This window comes from Rutidosis leptorrhynchoides, chromosome 1 (genome assembly GCF_046630445.1).
Source record: "Rutidosis leptorrhynchoides isolate AG116_Rl617_1_P2 chromosome 1, CSIRO_AGI_Rlap_v1, whole genome shotgun sequence".
NCBI lineage: Eukaryota > Viridiplantae > Streptophyta > Magnoliopsida > Asterales > Asteraceae > Rutidosis > Rutidosis leptorrhynchoides.
This window is the reverse complement of record NC_092333.1, coordinates 389,586,433-389,603,109: the sequence shown is the minus strand read 5'-3', so window position 1 is coordinate 389,603,109 and position 16,677 is coordinate 389,586,433.

Sequence of the window (16,677 nt, the reverse complement as noted above, 5' to 3'; positions counted from 1 at the left end):
ATTTTAATACATGATTCGAACAACCCGTCTAACTGTGATGTCAAGTTTTGGTGTTCTAAAAGTGATTTTTAGAGGAATGTTGGCTAAATGATTCTTTTCAAATCATTTTAAGGTAAATGTGCATATTTTGTTCGACTTATGGCTTTGATTTTATTTTTTTTATTCAAATTTTTTTGTCGTTTTAATTGTTGTGCTCATGAATAATATTTTGTATTGGTAATTTTTATTGCCTTAACCCGCAAATCTTACGGATCTTAAGCTAGTTCTTAATTAAATACGTATGTTATATATGATTATATCATTTAAACTTATTATAACTTAATTGAATTCATTTAATTTAATTAAACTTATAATATGACATATATTATATCAAATAATATTATAATGGGTGAAATTGAAATCAAGTATACATTAAATATCAAAGTTGACTTAGGTTGACTTACCAAAAATAGAAACTTTCTAAAAATAGAAACTTTCTAAAATTAGAAACTTACTAAAAATAGAAAGTATACGTAATACTTTAACTTAATCAAATCTTTTGATACCGAATCCTAAATCACTTCAAGCATTAGGACTATCATGCTATGGCTCGACCTAAGTTAGATATTTTCTAACCTACTTTCTTGTTTATCTTGGAGTCTAGATCATTCTTGATCTTTATTATACGTATACGTATTACTTTGTTCAAGCGCATTCTAAAGTGAGTTATAGTCCCACCTTTTCTACTATTTTAAATCTTTTTGGGATGAGAATATATGTTTTTCGTTATTACATGTTAGACACAAGTAATCAAAAGTTATAAATTATTAATTGTGAGTTGAACATAAATATACCTTAGCTTGGTAACTTGTAATTACTGGTTTCTATACCAGTAGGCGCGAATCATATTGATAGATCTATCAGGCTTGACTGCCAAATTCCTTGCTAGTAGCACTAGTCTTCAAGGGAATGTCTAGTACTTCGTAGAAGATACACCTGTTCAGTGTATGGTCCATGTAATGGTAGATAAAATGAGTTAAGTTAGGTTGCCAAGTGCTCACGGAAAATGGAATAATTATTTTAAGTCGTTTCTCAATATTAAGTCTTGTGGTCTAATTATATTCAATTTGTTATATTAAACCTATAACTCACCAACATTTTTATGTTGACAGTTACTAGCATGTTTTATTCTCAAGTGATGATTGATTATATGATTCCGCTGAGTAGTAAGTCTGCATATTGTGTCGCAGATTTTGTTTAAACACATATTAATCTTGCATTCAGTTTTTATACATTTTATTATTATGGTTGTTGGTTGACATTTTGTGAAATGACCCGTCCATATTACTATAAACGCAGTACGTTCTCATTGGTCCCATAGCGAGGTATTTGACCTCTATATGATACGTTTTAGAAAATATTGCATTCGTTTCATAAAAAGCACATCATTATTATACATAATGCATGTTTTAAACAAGTGGGCGATTATTTAAGAAATAATCCCCAAAATACATCGGTTTCCAAATACTACACACGTGATGTAACAGTCGAATATAATACATGACAAAGGTTTTATTGAATGCAACACTTTATTTAAATAAAAGTATGAGACTCCATGCACAGCTTGCTCAGATAATGCAACAGCGGAAGACTTTCTTAAGGACCTGAGAGTAAACATGCGTAAACAGTCAACACAAATGTTGGTGAGATATATAGGTTTATCATCGATATAAATATAGACCACAAGATTTCATAGTTATAAATATATGTACACTCGCAAGTGTATAAAAGTATTCTATAAGTTGTTGAGCGCTTCGGTAACCATACTTAACCATTAATGTGGCATATTCCCTTTATTATGAAATCTCCCTACACTGTACCAAGTGTAGTAAAAACGAAGTACTATGCAACCGTTTACGATACTAGAGCGACTAGCCCAGTTGGGGTTGTCAAACCCGATAGATCTATCAATAGGATTCGCGTATACATGTTCTTACAACATGTAAATATTAGTTACCAAGCTATTAGGGAAGATATGCAAAGTGGTACAACTCAACGTAGAATATATTTTAAGTACTTGTGTCTATGGCGTAAAACATAAAATGCATGTATTCTCATCCCAAAATATTTGTAGAGTTTAAAAATGGGACTATATACTCACAGTAGTAAAAGTATATTAATAATAAGTTTTCAACTTATTTAAAATATGACCGTCGTCCTTGGATTCACGAACCTATAACAATAATAACGATTCAGATAATAATACGACATATGAATAAAATAAAGCAAGTTTATAGAATACGTATATAATAATTTTTAACATTTTATGTTAGTAGTCCATTGTTAGTAGTCCTTTGTTAGTAGTCCAAAATAGTTCGAAAAGTCCAACAGTTCAATAATCGGTATATATATATATATATAATCTTATAATTACCCATCGACGTATTGTTTACGTATTGTCTTTGCATCAACCCAGAGACGTATTATATACGTATTGTCTTAGAATTAACTAAGACGTATTGTGTACGTATTGTCTTAGGATTTATCAAAACGTATTGTATACTTATTGTGTTAGGACGTACCAAGAATATTATTATACATATATACAATCACAGAATTAACCAAGATTATAATATTTTGTTATACTACTGATAACATGTCCAAATATATATAGGATATAGGAAAAGTTAACAAGGATATGGTTAATATAGTTTTTATAATATAAATTTCGTCCATACAACGTTAATTTTAGTAGATTTTGTTTTGCTCGCCAAATATTCATTATAACTCCGTTTAAAGTGAATCAAATTGCTATGGATTCATTAAGAAGTAAATTTTACAAAACTAATTCGAAAAGTTCATCCCAAGTAGTAATTTTTAGAGCTTTACCCTCTTTTTGTGTCGGTGGACAGATTTGGAAAAATCTCGGCATCCACCCAATATATGATTTTTGATAAAATACTTCCACTTTGTCTAAAATCATGAAAAAAATACTGGAAGTCTTATTTACATATATTAACATATTTCCAAATTCTTAGACTCGAACTCCAAGTCTAAGATAGGTTTTTAATTCCTAACCCAAAACAGCCCGCTTTTTACCGAATGAAGATTAAATGATATATGTTAAGTTTCAAGGTGTTCTTCTTATGTACAAGTTATAAGTTCTTATATTAACTTAATATAATATCATAATACATATAAATAAGTGTTATTAGAGTTAAGTTAGAAAGATTAGATTAGTTTTTCAAACAAGCTTGGTGTTCACCAAAACAAGTTCTAGTTTTTACAAGTTTTATAAGTATAATAAGATAGTAACTATACAAGGAATTGAACAAGGATTTTGAGAAGTATTTTACCTTGATTATGAAGAGGAAAGTTGCTGAGATTAAAGTATGATATGAGAGCATTCAAGTGTGTGTTTTTATTTTAAGAAAATGTGGAGTAAAAATGAGTTAAAATGGTCCTTATTTATAAGCTTATAATTTTGGCTTTTAGTGAAAATATCTAAGATAAGTTAAATTGTATTAAGTCATGCATGACATATTAAATTGATTAGGTCATGGATGATATATTACACAAATAATTGCAGATTTCTATTGGTATATACCAATAGTAAATACTTCTAGAAGCTGTGTATAATACGGGTAAAAATACCGTATGAATGCGAGTAGAATTCTTTAAGGAAATTGAACGGAAATACGAATATAGATATCCTTTATATGTATTGGTATATTATAAAGTGTATTCAATAATTGTAAGAATGTATTTACACTCGTAATACATTATATGTAAATACATTTTAACATAAGTTAATTACGTCGTTTAAATAGTAATATATATATTGTTTGAAAACTCTTTAAATTAGTAGTATGAAAATATATATATAATATTTTGTTAATATACTTAATGAGATATTTAATTATCATATTTTCAAGTTAAATATATATAAATCCATATATAAACACAATAATTAAACAATTAAACAATTAAATCAAGTTATGACGTTCGTGAATCGTCGGAATAAAAGCGTGACCAAAAGCTTGTGTAAAACTCTTTCTGGAGGTTCAAGACTTATTAAAATTCATTGCTTATCAAGTCGGAATTATATAAAGATTAAGTTTAAATTTGGTCGGAAATTTTCGGGTCGTCACAGTACCTACCCGTTAAAGAAATTTCGTCCCGAAATTTGATCGAGGTCGTCATGGCGAACAATAAGAATGTTATTATGACGAATATAAGTTGATTCATAGGGTTTTATCATGATTGAGAAATATGGATAAAATAATTCGATTACTCGAAACGTATGAGTAAAGCTATCGTAAAAGAGTGAAATGAGAAAATAGGGATTCGTCTTATCTTTTGACGTCATCACGGTTGATCTCCGGATTAAAGAAAATCTTTGTAATCTATATAAGGTTTGATTCTTCGGCGATTAAGGAATTTATGATCCTCTTCGATTTAATGCAATAATCTGTCTCGATTTTTCTGTCGGATATTTTACTATAAATCAACCTCCTACGTTTCCTTATTTCCATATCTCCCATCTTTTATACTTTCTTCCTTTATTCGTAATTCCAAAACATTCGTCAATATGCTCCATCCAGTTTTAATTCTTGATATATTCTTGACTATCACATCTGTCATTCTTCCTTTTCATTTTCCACCAGAGGAATCCGTTAATTTCTACTATGCTCTTGGATTTATAGTGTTCTTAGTTTTACCGTGTCTTTATATTGCTATACGCATCGATATACACGATTTGCAATTTCTGCGTTGTCGTCGTACTTATATTTTTCCTTATATTTTGGAGTTTCATGCTTCCGTCTTCTTTTCCCGACTTCAAGTCAAACGAATAATGGTCTAGAATTCATAGATATGAAAATTGAAATGAACATAGCTAATGCTCTAAGAGAGAAATTGTAATAGCACAATTTGACTTGTGAAATTACCAGAATCCAAAGGAAAAGATAGAACTATCAAGAGAATATGTTCTTGATATGTTTAGAGATTAGATTGAATGTAAGAGTCGTGTAACATGGCACATTTGGTCTGTGAATCATCATGTTTCATTAGAAACTCAGCATGACATACTGTAATATAATCACGTTGATCAGACGTCATTATATTATACTAACTCATGCTTCAGTTCCCAACACTACTTCAACAACATTCATATTTTAAATTTTGAATTTTTCCGAGATTTAGAAACTAAAACAGTTTCTTTTATGACGTAACACTGATAGCGCGAAGAGATAAAAGATTTCAGATAATAATAGTTATGAAAATATCTTCAGAAATATGGAGGATATTTATAATAAAAGATACGATGATATCTTAGAATATCTAAGATCAGAGGATGATGAAGAATATTGTCCACAAGGGTTTAGAGTAAGGAGCAAGGTATTAGCTAAAGACTTCAGCGGACACTGAATCATTTGGATTCTTTGAAGGCATATTTAGTCCTTGTGATTTGTCCACAACCTCCTTCAGGGTTTGCTCAATCCGTTTTTCAGTTTCAAACCTTCTCTTTTTATGTGCTTTGCTAACACAATATTCTTTATCATCAACTTTTAACTGTTATAGTTGTCTACAGTTTCTGCTTTTTCATTCAGCTTTTTTAAAACTTCATAGTATTGATTCGTAGGCTGAAGTGCTATTCCGGATTTCAGAATTATAATTCCAGGAGATAACATTATATGTATATGCAGAAATGATGTGAGATTCAAGAATAATTATTGATGATTCCTGGGGTTTGGTATGGCAATTATTGTTACAAGATGTAGATGGGTACATGACAAGGTTTTATAGTGAGATCTCTCAGAGAGATTTAAGTCAAAGAGCAATAAAGTTTCTGGCAAGCTTACTACTAATGTGGTGGAATATAAAAGGTTCCCTGGTAACGATGGCGAAAAGACAACGTATATATCAAGGTTATAATAAGGCTACTCTGGATAAAAAGTCGAAGTTGTCTTTTTGGAGCTGTGAAAAAAATTCGCTATTTTGAAAAGGGATTGTAAAGTTGTTTTGGGTAATAATAATGCTAAAGGATCTGACACGGATATGTGTTGAACCTTTGCTTAGGTTCAAGTGTCCTCCGGATGCATATCTATATGCATATATTCTTCGTATGTATCGTGTGATTGGTTCATTCTCTCGATTGTTCCTTAGTTGAGGTGTTTTCAAGAATTTTGAAGGGTTTAGACGCATGTTGTTATCGTCAATATCTGTATAATGAATTCGTCGTGAATCTTGCATGATACGAATATCTTTATGAGTTTTGTGAATGAAAGTGATGTTCTAGTATAGTTTGAATTAGATTTTGAAGGATATAGGAATCTAAGAGTGATCTCATCTATTTAAACTTGACTTGGATGCTGATCTATCAAAACCAGAATATGTAATTGAATTTGAATGAGAATGGTTGTTCTAGTTTCTATGAAAGAATGTATATTGTTGTGAAAGTAGTGAGTATGGTTAATGATTATTGAATCAGAATTGAAGAATGTACAGTATAACATATTAATTGTGAATTTGTATAATTCTCGGGTATTACCTACCCGTTAAAGTTTCACAAGTAATATTTTGTACAAGAGAATTTTTATTACAGTCTTTATGAAAATATATGTTTTTACATTTTTTTGCAGATGTAATATAGATTTAATGAGTTAATATACTATTAAACGCATTTGATTTTTACTGGAGCTAGAATGAATAACCCCTAAAACTTTAGAGATTACATAATTTTTGCAGAGTATTTTTTCAATGTAAATTAAATTATGAATCAATACTTCATTATTTATTTTTATTGATATTTCCTCGGTGATTGATGTTGGTGTTTGTAGAATTCTTGTGAACTTCGCAAGACATGAATGACGTTTTCTAGAAAGTTTCGAGTACATCGAAAATGAAAGTGTGAAATCTAACACGTACTCGAACAATACACTTGGTTTATTATGAAATGGAATCTATTGAGTTGAAGCAGAGATTATAATTAATGATTGTTAAGTCATTAACGAAGGATGTACATCATAGCATATTAGTAATATGAATTAACCGAGTAGTATCTACCATTTAATATTCACACGTAATAGCTTAGTATGAAAAGATATATTGTGGTTTAAAAAACTCATATATATATATATATATATAAAATATACATATAAATTTTTCAGAGGGAATGAGTTAATACTTCATAACTCGTTGATACAATATGCTCGTTGTTGATTTGTGATGATGTCGGTGATTATGGAACTGGCGGAGCTTGTGATGTTGTAGGTGCTACTGGTACTGGTGATGCTGTCAGTACTGCTGGTGCTGCTTGTATAACAAGTCTATTTTGTAACGCACGCACCATTCCTGTCAGGGTTTCTATTCTCCCCTCTATCATCTCTATCCATCCAATCATCTTGATTTACGATTATGATTAGAATAAATAATTTCTAAAACTTTAGAGATTACATAATCACCGTAGAATATTTCTCCGATGAAGTTATGAATCAATACTTCATCGTTTGATGTTGTTGGTATTACTTGATATCTACAGGGCGTATGACGTTGATGCTCGTGGGACAGATTGTGATGTTGGAGCATGCAATGCGGATGTTATTGGTGGTGGTAATGGTACCATTGGTGTGGATGCAGGTGGTGCAGTTGGTGCTTGTGGGGCTTGTGATGCTTGTAAGATCTGCATCATATTCTCTAAAGCCACCACTCTAGCGCGAAGCTCGTTGACTTCTTCTAGTACACCGGGATGATTGGCGGTTGGAATGAGAGGATGAATAAGATCTAGAAGTTTAGATAATATATAATCGTGGCGAGATACTCTGGAAATGAGAGTGAAAATGGTGTTTCGGACTGGTTCGCCGGTAAGTGCTTCAAGTTCTTCGCCGAGAGGGAAAATTGGTGGGTGGAAAGGATCGCCTTCTTCTCGTCTCCATTGCCTGAGTCGGCTGCGAACCCATCCCCAATCCATCCAGAATAGATGATGGATAATCGGTTGATCCATTCCGGTTACACTGCTTTCGGAGCTCAGGTGAATATCCATATCGGAATAGCTGTCGGAATCCGATGAACTTGAACCAGTTGAAGGATCCATCTCGTACAGAGTAGGGAAAAGATTTTTGAAATGAAATAAATTATAGGACTGGTTTGGTATTCCTCAATACATAATTTACATATGTATTTATAATACCAGAATCCCATAAGTTACGGAGGATTTTTAAAAAGATGTCAGACAAAGTTTACTGTAATAGATATGCATAGATATGAATTTGTCTATACACTATCTATGCAATGAATGCAGTAAGACGCGTCTAGATTTAAGATGATAAGCAGGTAATTTCCGACAAAAATTAATAAGCAAAACTTTTGACATACATCTAAGGTCGAAGTCCAGACCCACTAATGCATCCTAACAACTATCAGTTAGACACACTAATACAAGACCTGGTTTGCTAAGACCACCGCTCTGATGCCAACTGAAACGACCCGTCCATATTACTATAAACGCAGTACGTTCTCATTGGTCCCATAGCGATGTATTTGACCTCTATATTATACGTTTTAGAAAATATTGCATTCGTTTCATAAAAAGCACATCATTATTATACATAATGCATGTTTTAAACAAGTGGGCGATTATTTAAGAAATAATCCCCAAAATACATCGGTTTCCAAATACTACACACGTGACGTAACAGTCGAATATAATACATGACAAAGGTTTTATTGAATGCAACACTTTATTTAAATAAAAGTATGAGACTCCATGCACAGCTTGCTCAGATAATGCAACAGCGGAAGACTTTCTTAAGGACCTGAGAATAAACATGCGTAAACAGTCAACACAAAGGTTGGTGAGATATATAGGTTTATCATCGATATAAATATAGACCACAAGATTTCATAGTTATAAATATATGTACACTCGCAAGTGTATAAAAGTATTCTATAAGTTGTTGAGCGCTTCGGTAACCATACTTAACCATTAATGTGGCATATTCCCTTTATTATGAAATCTCCCTACACTATACCAAGTGTAGTAAAAACGAAGGACTATGCAACCGTTTATGATACTAGAGCGACTAGCCCGGTTGGGGTTGTCAAACCCGATAGATCTATCAATAGGATTCGCGTATACATGTTCTTACAACATGTAAATATTAGTTACCAAGCTATTAGGGAAGATATGAAAAGTGGTACAACTCAATGTAGAATATATTTTAAGTACTTGTGTTTATGGCGTAAAACATAAAATGCATGTATTCTCATTCCAAAATATTTGTAGAGTTTAAAAATGGGACTATATACTCACAGTAGTAAAAGTATATTAATAATAAGTTTTCAACTTATTAAAAATATGACCGTCGTCCTTGGATTCACGAACCTATAACAATAACAACGATTCAGATAATAATACGACATATGAATAAAATAAAGCAAGTTCATAGAATACTTATATAATAAATACTTATATAATAATTTTTAACATTTTATGTTAGTAGTCCATTGTTAGTAGTCCAAAATAGTCCGAAAAGTCCAACAGTCCAATAATCGGTATATATATATATATATATATATATATATATATATATATATATATATATATATATATAATCTTAGAATTACCCCACGACGTATTGTATACGTATTGTCTTTGCATCAACCCAGAGACGTATTGTATACATATTATCTTAGAATTAACTAAGACGTATTGTGTACGTATTGTCTTAAGATTTATCAAAACGTATTGTATACTTATTGTGTTAGGACGTACCAAGAATATTATTATACATATATACAATTACAGAATTAACCAAGATTATAATATTTTATTATACTACTGATAACATGTCCAAATATATATAGGATATAGGAAACGTTAACAAGGATATGGTTAATATAGTTTTTATAATATAAATTTCGTCCATACAACGTTAATTTTAGTAGATTTTGTTTTGCACGCCAAATATTCATTACAGCTCCGTTTAAAGTGAATCAAATTGCTATGGATTCATTAAGAAGTAAATTTTATAAAACCAATTCGAAAAGTTCTCGGCATCCACCCAATATATGATTTTTGATAAAATACTTCCACTTTATCTAAAATCATGAAAAAAATACTGGAAGTCTTATTTACATATATTAACATTTTTACAAAGTCTTAGCCTCGAACTCAAAGTCTAAGATAGGTGTTTAATTCCCAACCCAAAACAGCCAGCTTTTTACCGAATGGAGATTAAAGGATATATGTTAAGTTTTAAGGTGTTCTTCATATGCACAAGTTATAAGTTATTATATTAACTTAATATAACATCATAATACATATAAATAAGTGTTATTAGAGTTAAGTTAGAAAGATTAGATTAGTTTTTCAAACAAGCTTGGTGTTCACCAAAACAAGTTCTAGTTTTTACAAGTTTTATAAGTATAATAGGATAGTAACTATACAAGGAATTGAACAAGGATTTTGAGAAGTATTTTACCTTGATTATGAAGAGGAAAGTTGCTGAGATTAAAGTATGATATGAGAGCATTCAAGTGTGTGTTTTTAGTTTAAGAAAATGTGGAGTAAAAATGAGTAAAAATGGTCCTTATTTATAAGCTTATAATTTTAGCTTTTAGTGAAAATATCTAAGATAAGTTAAATTGTATTAATTCATGCATGACATATTAAATTGATTAGGTCATGGATGATATATTACACAAATAATTGCAGATTTCTATTGGTATATACCAATAGTAAATACTTCTAGAAGCTGTGTATAATACGGGTAAAAATACCGTATGAATGCGAGTAGAATTCTTTGAGGAAATTGAACGGAAATATGAGTATAGCTATCCTTTATATGTATTGATATATTATAAAGTGTATTCAATAATTGTAAGGATGTATTTACACTCGTAATACATTATATGTAAATACATTTTAACATAAGTTAATTACGTCGTTTAAATAGTAATATATATATATTGTTTGAAAACTCTTTAAATTAGTAGTATGAAAATATATATATATATAATACTTTGTTAATATACTTAATGAGATATTTAATTATCATAATTTCAAGTTAAATATATATAAATCCATATATAAACACAATAATTAAACAATTAGACAATTAAACAATTAAATCAAGTTATGACGTTCGTGAATCGTCGGAATAAAAACGTGACCAAAAGCTTGTGTAAAACTCTTTTCGGAGGTTCAAGACTTATTAAAATTCATTGCTTATCAAGTCGGAATTATATAAAGATTAAGTTTAAATTTGGTCGGAAATTTCCGGGTCGTCACATTTTGGGTCAACATTTATTACGTTTGGTTTGTCCTTAAAACTTACTAGGTTGTGCATGGTAAGGGAAAGAACCGAAAAACTGAGGACTGGACTGAACCGGACCGGAACTGAACCGGACTGAAGAGTTTCGGTACGGTCCATGGTCCTAAAATTGCATATTTTTAGGTCATCGGTATGGGACGGAACGAACCCGAAAAAACGGGAAACGGACCGAACCGAAATATTTACGTTTTACCTATCTATAATATAACAAATAGTCCCTAGTATTATTGTCTTCTTATTGTATTTTTTCATGTTGTGTTTATTAAACCATAAACTAGAAAGAGTAACACTTTAAGATTATGTTTTCATTCATTTTTTATATCTTTGTTTTGAGATCATTGCATACACTTCTTCATATCTCCATGATCTCCACGTAACAGTAGCAGAAACTTTGTATAGTCGAACATTAGCAAGTTAAAGTAGCATCCATACAATTTAATCTTAGGGATCAACAAACTTTGTTTAATGAAATTTAACATAATAGTTGCTACACTAGCAAGTGCAACAGAGAACTTAAATATCAATCAACAGTAGCTTATAAACATATTAATATTAATATTATTATTATTTTATTAGAATTTTTATTACTGTTATTACAATTATTATTACTAATTATTATTATTATTATTATATTATAATTAATGAAATTCCCATCGGGTCGAGTATACGAGTTTGTATCTAATCCCGCATAAACCCGAACCCGCATAAAAATTTATAATCATCCACTTACCCAGCCTTAGACGCGATGACGTGGCCCCGAACCCGGCCCAAAAGTATTGGGTTTCGGGATTCTCCATCGGGTACGAGTTTTTTTTTTGCCATCCCTAACGCCTTGTGAGCAAGTTGAAGATCAAAATAGAAATAGACGCGTTTGCTACCTCTCATGAGCAGTAGAGCGGCTATAATCGCAATTCTGGAAGCCAATGTTGAGTGTACTCAAGTGAGACGGTTCTTTCCCAGGAACCAAACCGAAAATCATGGAACCGAAAATCACGGGACGTTTCAGTTGGTATTAGAGCTTTGGTTGTAGGGAACCCTGGGTCAACAGGATGCATTAGAGTTTATTCTACAGCCTGGCCTTTTATTGTTATAGCATTATTAGGCGTTATATGTTTATTATCGAATTAATTGTAAGATATATCTTATTATTCTCCATCTTTTATGTATTTGTGATTTCTTTGTGACAAATGTCAAAGCCCCAAGGTTTTTCTCCTTCTTCTTCTTCTAGGCGTACACCGGTACTCGATGAACCGGTGCATTACTATTTCAGGATGGTGGTTCACACGCAGTAGAACTTCACCTTAGAGAGCTAGGTGGACGTGCTTAGTGACGTACTTCGGGTCATAACCGATCCCGACAGGATCAAGGACTTGGAGAGGACGGTGTCTGAGTTGGATAGCGCTAGGTACAAGCTTGCGTATGGGTTCGAGCGGCTCGAAATGATGTTCCACGACCTCAAGGCTGAATTGGCGACGACCAAAGCGAAGCTGCAAGGGTTTAAAGCTCGGGAGATGTTACGTGATGGCCCAGCTCACTCCACGAGGTCCAAGAAGAAGTGAAGCATTTGATGAGATGATGCTTTATTTTATTTTATAGACTTATTTCCTTTACTTCATTTACTTATAGATTATCTATGATTTATTACCGGGATTTTATTATGACTTATTACATTTCATTTATGGATGATTGGTTTCTAGTTATATCATCTTCTTATTTATCATTATCATGTTATATTACATATGGATGTGATTATTATCGTGTTATATTAAATGTGTGATGTGATTCTTGTCATGCTAAATGCTATATGTGGAATATGGTTCTCATCATATTATGTATGCATTATAAGGTTATTATTCAATAACTATCATAACTATCATGTTATTATTTTTTAACTGTTATCATAGTTGTAAATCTCTATCTCTATACCTATTCTATGTTCTATTCATAACACTAGTATTATCCTTAATAGTAATGATAGTGTTATTCTATTTTGAAGATGTAACAACCCAACCCGTTATCCAACTGAATCACGATTGAATTTTTTTTTATTAAACAACCCAGTTTCTGACATATGGAGCGCCGCTCCATATAGGGGCGCGCCGCTCCAAAGTGGTATGTCCACTTTCTTTTTATGCTCGTTCGTAAAACACGTTTCTCAAAACTTTTAAATGAAACCAATTATCATAACACGTCAATATAAGTAAAACTAAGAATTTCCCACAATAAAATCGAGTTTTACCACACCGGGCCCACATCGACCCAAATTACGACAAGTGACCATTTCGACCCATTTTAGTTTAATACAAAACATAGACCGAGCATGGTGATTGGGGATACGCTACCCAATCCTAATCAAATCCAACATCACGTCTTCTAAAGCAAACTACTCAAGTCCACTAGTTCCCACACTTACCCGAGCCATCACCTCCACGCAAATCTATAAAAATGTAAACAACGAGAGGGTAAGCTAAAGCTTAGTGAGTAGAATAAATATATACATGCATATATAACTTACCTACTCGCAACCACGACATCACATAAATACATATAATCACATACCCTTTCGTATCAATAGCTAGTATCGTCGAATCGTACAACTAGCAACCTTATAAGCAATCAATAGCTAGTATCATCAAATCGTACAACTAGCAACATCATAAGCATAAATAATCATAATAATAATTAAATGCTACCAACAACAAATTATGAACCATGGTTAACCAAATCTTCGCAAGGGAATGACTTCGCGAAACAAGTCATCGATGTTCATAACAACCGTTAGCTTCCAAACACGGCTATGGCATGCTAACCCCCGAGGTGTTCCAAAAACGGCTATGGCATCACCCCCAAGTGTTCCAAAAACGGCTATGGCATCACTTGATCAATGTGTGAGTAAAACACGGCTATTACTCACAATCATGTGCACAAACACGGCTATGTGCAACAATTAATACGGGCAACAACGTGGGAGTAAAACACGGCTATTACTCACCACCATATGCACAAACACGGCTATGTGCATAATTATCAATTGGACAAAACGGCGATGTCCCACAACTATCAATATGGACAAAACGGCTATATCCCACAACTATGGTCACAAGATCGGCTATGTGACACCATTAATACGGGCACATAAATCATATACGTACATACATAGATATTCCACTCACCTCGAAATGCCCGCACTAGTCATATATGTAAATCGTCTCCGAAAGCAACCGAGCAAGCTCTTTACCTATAATACGCATATAGATATACAAACAATCAACATACATTCTCTATGAGAGAATTCGACTTCAACACCCTTAACCAAGGGTTTATACCTATCACCACAAACCACCCATTTAGGCACCTACAAAGGACTTCACCAATTACCACTACGGGTGGTAATTCCAACCCTTTCAAACAAGTACACACTAACACTTAATGCACTTGATCTTGCAAAATCAACCCATAAGTGCAACTCGACCCAAATTGCACTTAACCACCAAAGTTTGACTTCCATTGACCAAATTAGGTTTAACTCACTTTGACTTGTCAAATTACACACGAAGTACCTACAATCACTAACAACTAGTGATTGTATCTCAAAATCAACATTTGACACCAAAAATAAATAACACTTAACTCATTTCAAAATAAAACCCATTTTGACCCATATTAGGGTTTACACCCCAAAATCAAGTCAACACAACACTAACATCACTAGTACACAAGTGTTCTAAGGTTTAACCAACACACGCAAGATCCAAACTTACAATTTAATCAATCGTAACCCTAAGTCTCCCATTTAGGCTTACTTACATGAATCTTACCCAAAACCCCCAAATTTCACAATAAAATGGGTTTATAATTCTAACTAACACAAACTGTGACGCCCCGTACTAAATCATCAGGTACGGACCATCATCAACAGGATCATTACAAGGTTAAGTACTATATGCGTTTTCAAAACAGAGTTTGCATTCATTAATAAAAGTGACGTCATAACATACGTCAATTGTTTTACAAATCAAAAGTATGCTTCACTAAGTAGAAGCATTAAATAAGTGTACGTGACCATAATGGTCGTTACATAACATAAGTTCATAAGTAAAAAGTTTGAATGCAAGATAAGTAGTCATGCGAATACAACTCTAGGCAGCGGGTTCTACAGCACAACAAGTATGATAGCGGAAGCGACTTCAAGCACCTGAGAAAATACATGCTTAAAAAGGTCAACACAAAGGTTGGTGAGCTATAGTTTAAGTATAACAGTAATGTAAGTAGGCCACGAGATTTCAGTGCTACAACGAGCGTTTCAAAAGTATGTAAAAGTATATGCTTAACCGTGGGCACCCGGTAACTAACTTAACGTTTAATGTACCCCCTTAAAGTGCACTTGGCAAGTGCGTATAACCTCGAAGTATTAAACACTCGTTAAATGCTAGCGCGACTAGCCCGAGTGGGGATGTCAAACCCTATGGATCCATATCTAAGATTCGCGTTCACGGTTCAAAAACCAATGATTAAACGTTACCGAGCTAAAGGGAATGTTTCTGCCGTTATATAACCCACACATATATAAAGTTTAAGTACTCGTGCCTAGTATGTAAAACATAAAATCCGCATGCATTCTCAGTTCCCAAAATAAGTTAAAGTAAAAAGGGAATGCTATAACTCACAATGATTAGTAGTAACGGTAAGGTAGTAGTCGGAAAGTGGTGTGCAAGTAACGGTCCAAACGTCCTCAACCTAAGTCAAATAGCACTAAGTCAATAAGTCGTCTCAAAAGGTTTACAAGTACGTAATTAAGGTCATAAGGGTCATCATCAATCATCATTAAACAAAAGGTAACAAGTAAGACTCGTTTATGAAAGTCGTTTAAAACAAAGGCTGACTTCGGTCAGTCACCACGGCCTCTACACAAACCGAACAGAGGTGAGGCCAGTGGCTATGGCTCCGTATATGAGTCGCTTAAGTGTGGTTAAATTTTCAGAAGCTAACTCGTCTTCGTTTGACCGTGGCAACGGTATAAGTGCGAGTAGGTCTGAAATTTCTGCACAACGTTAAACGGACATAGTGACGATCGGAGGGCCATAAATCCTAAACCGTAACTCGGATGAAGACGAGTCCTAAATGAAAAATTATCTACTCGAAAAGTTCTATCCAAAAATCAAGATGGGATCAGCCCATACCTACTGGTCTGGTCCAGAAACAGCTGAACAGACCCTGTTGGACAGAAACAGTGGGTTTTGGAGAGTTCCGGTTGTCTCGGTGCTTGATGTTCATCACGGTTCTCATCCTTGATGCGTATAGCTTCAAGTGTACAACTCGTTGATGTGTTAACATCATTTTGACCAAGGTTTGTCCATCATAA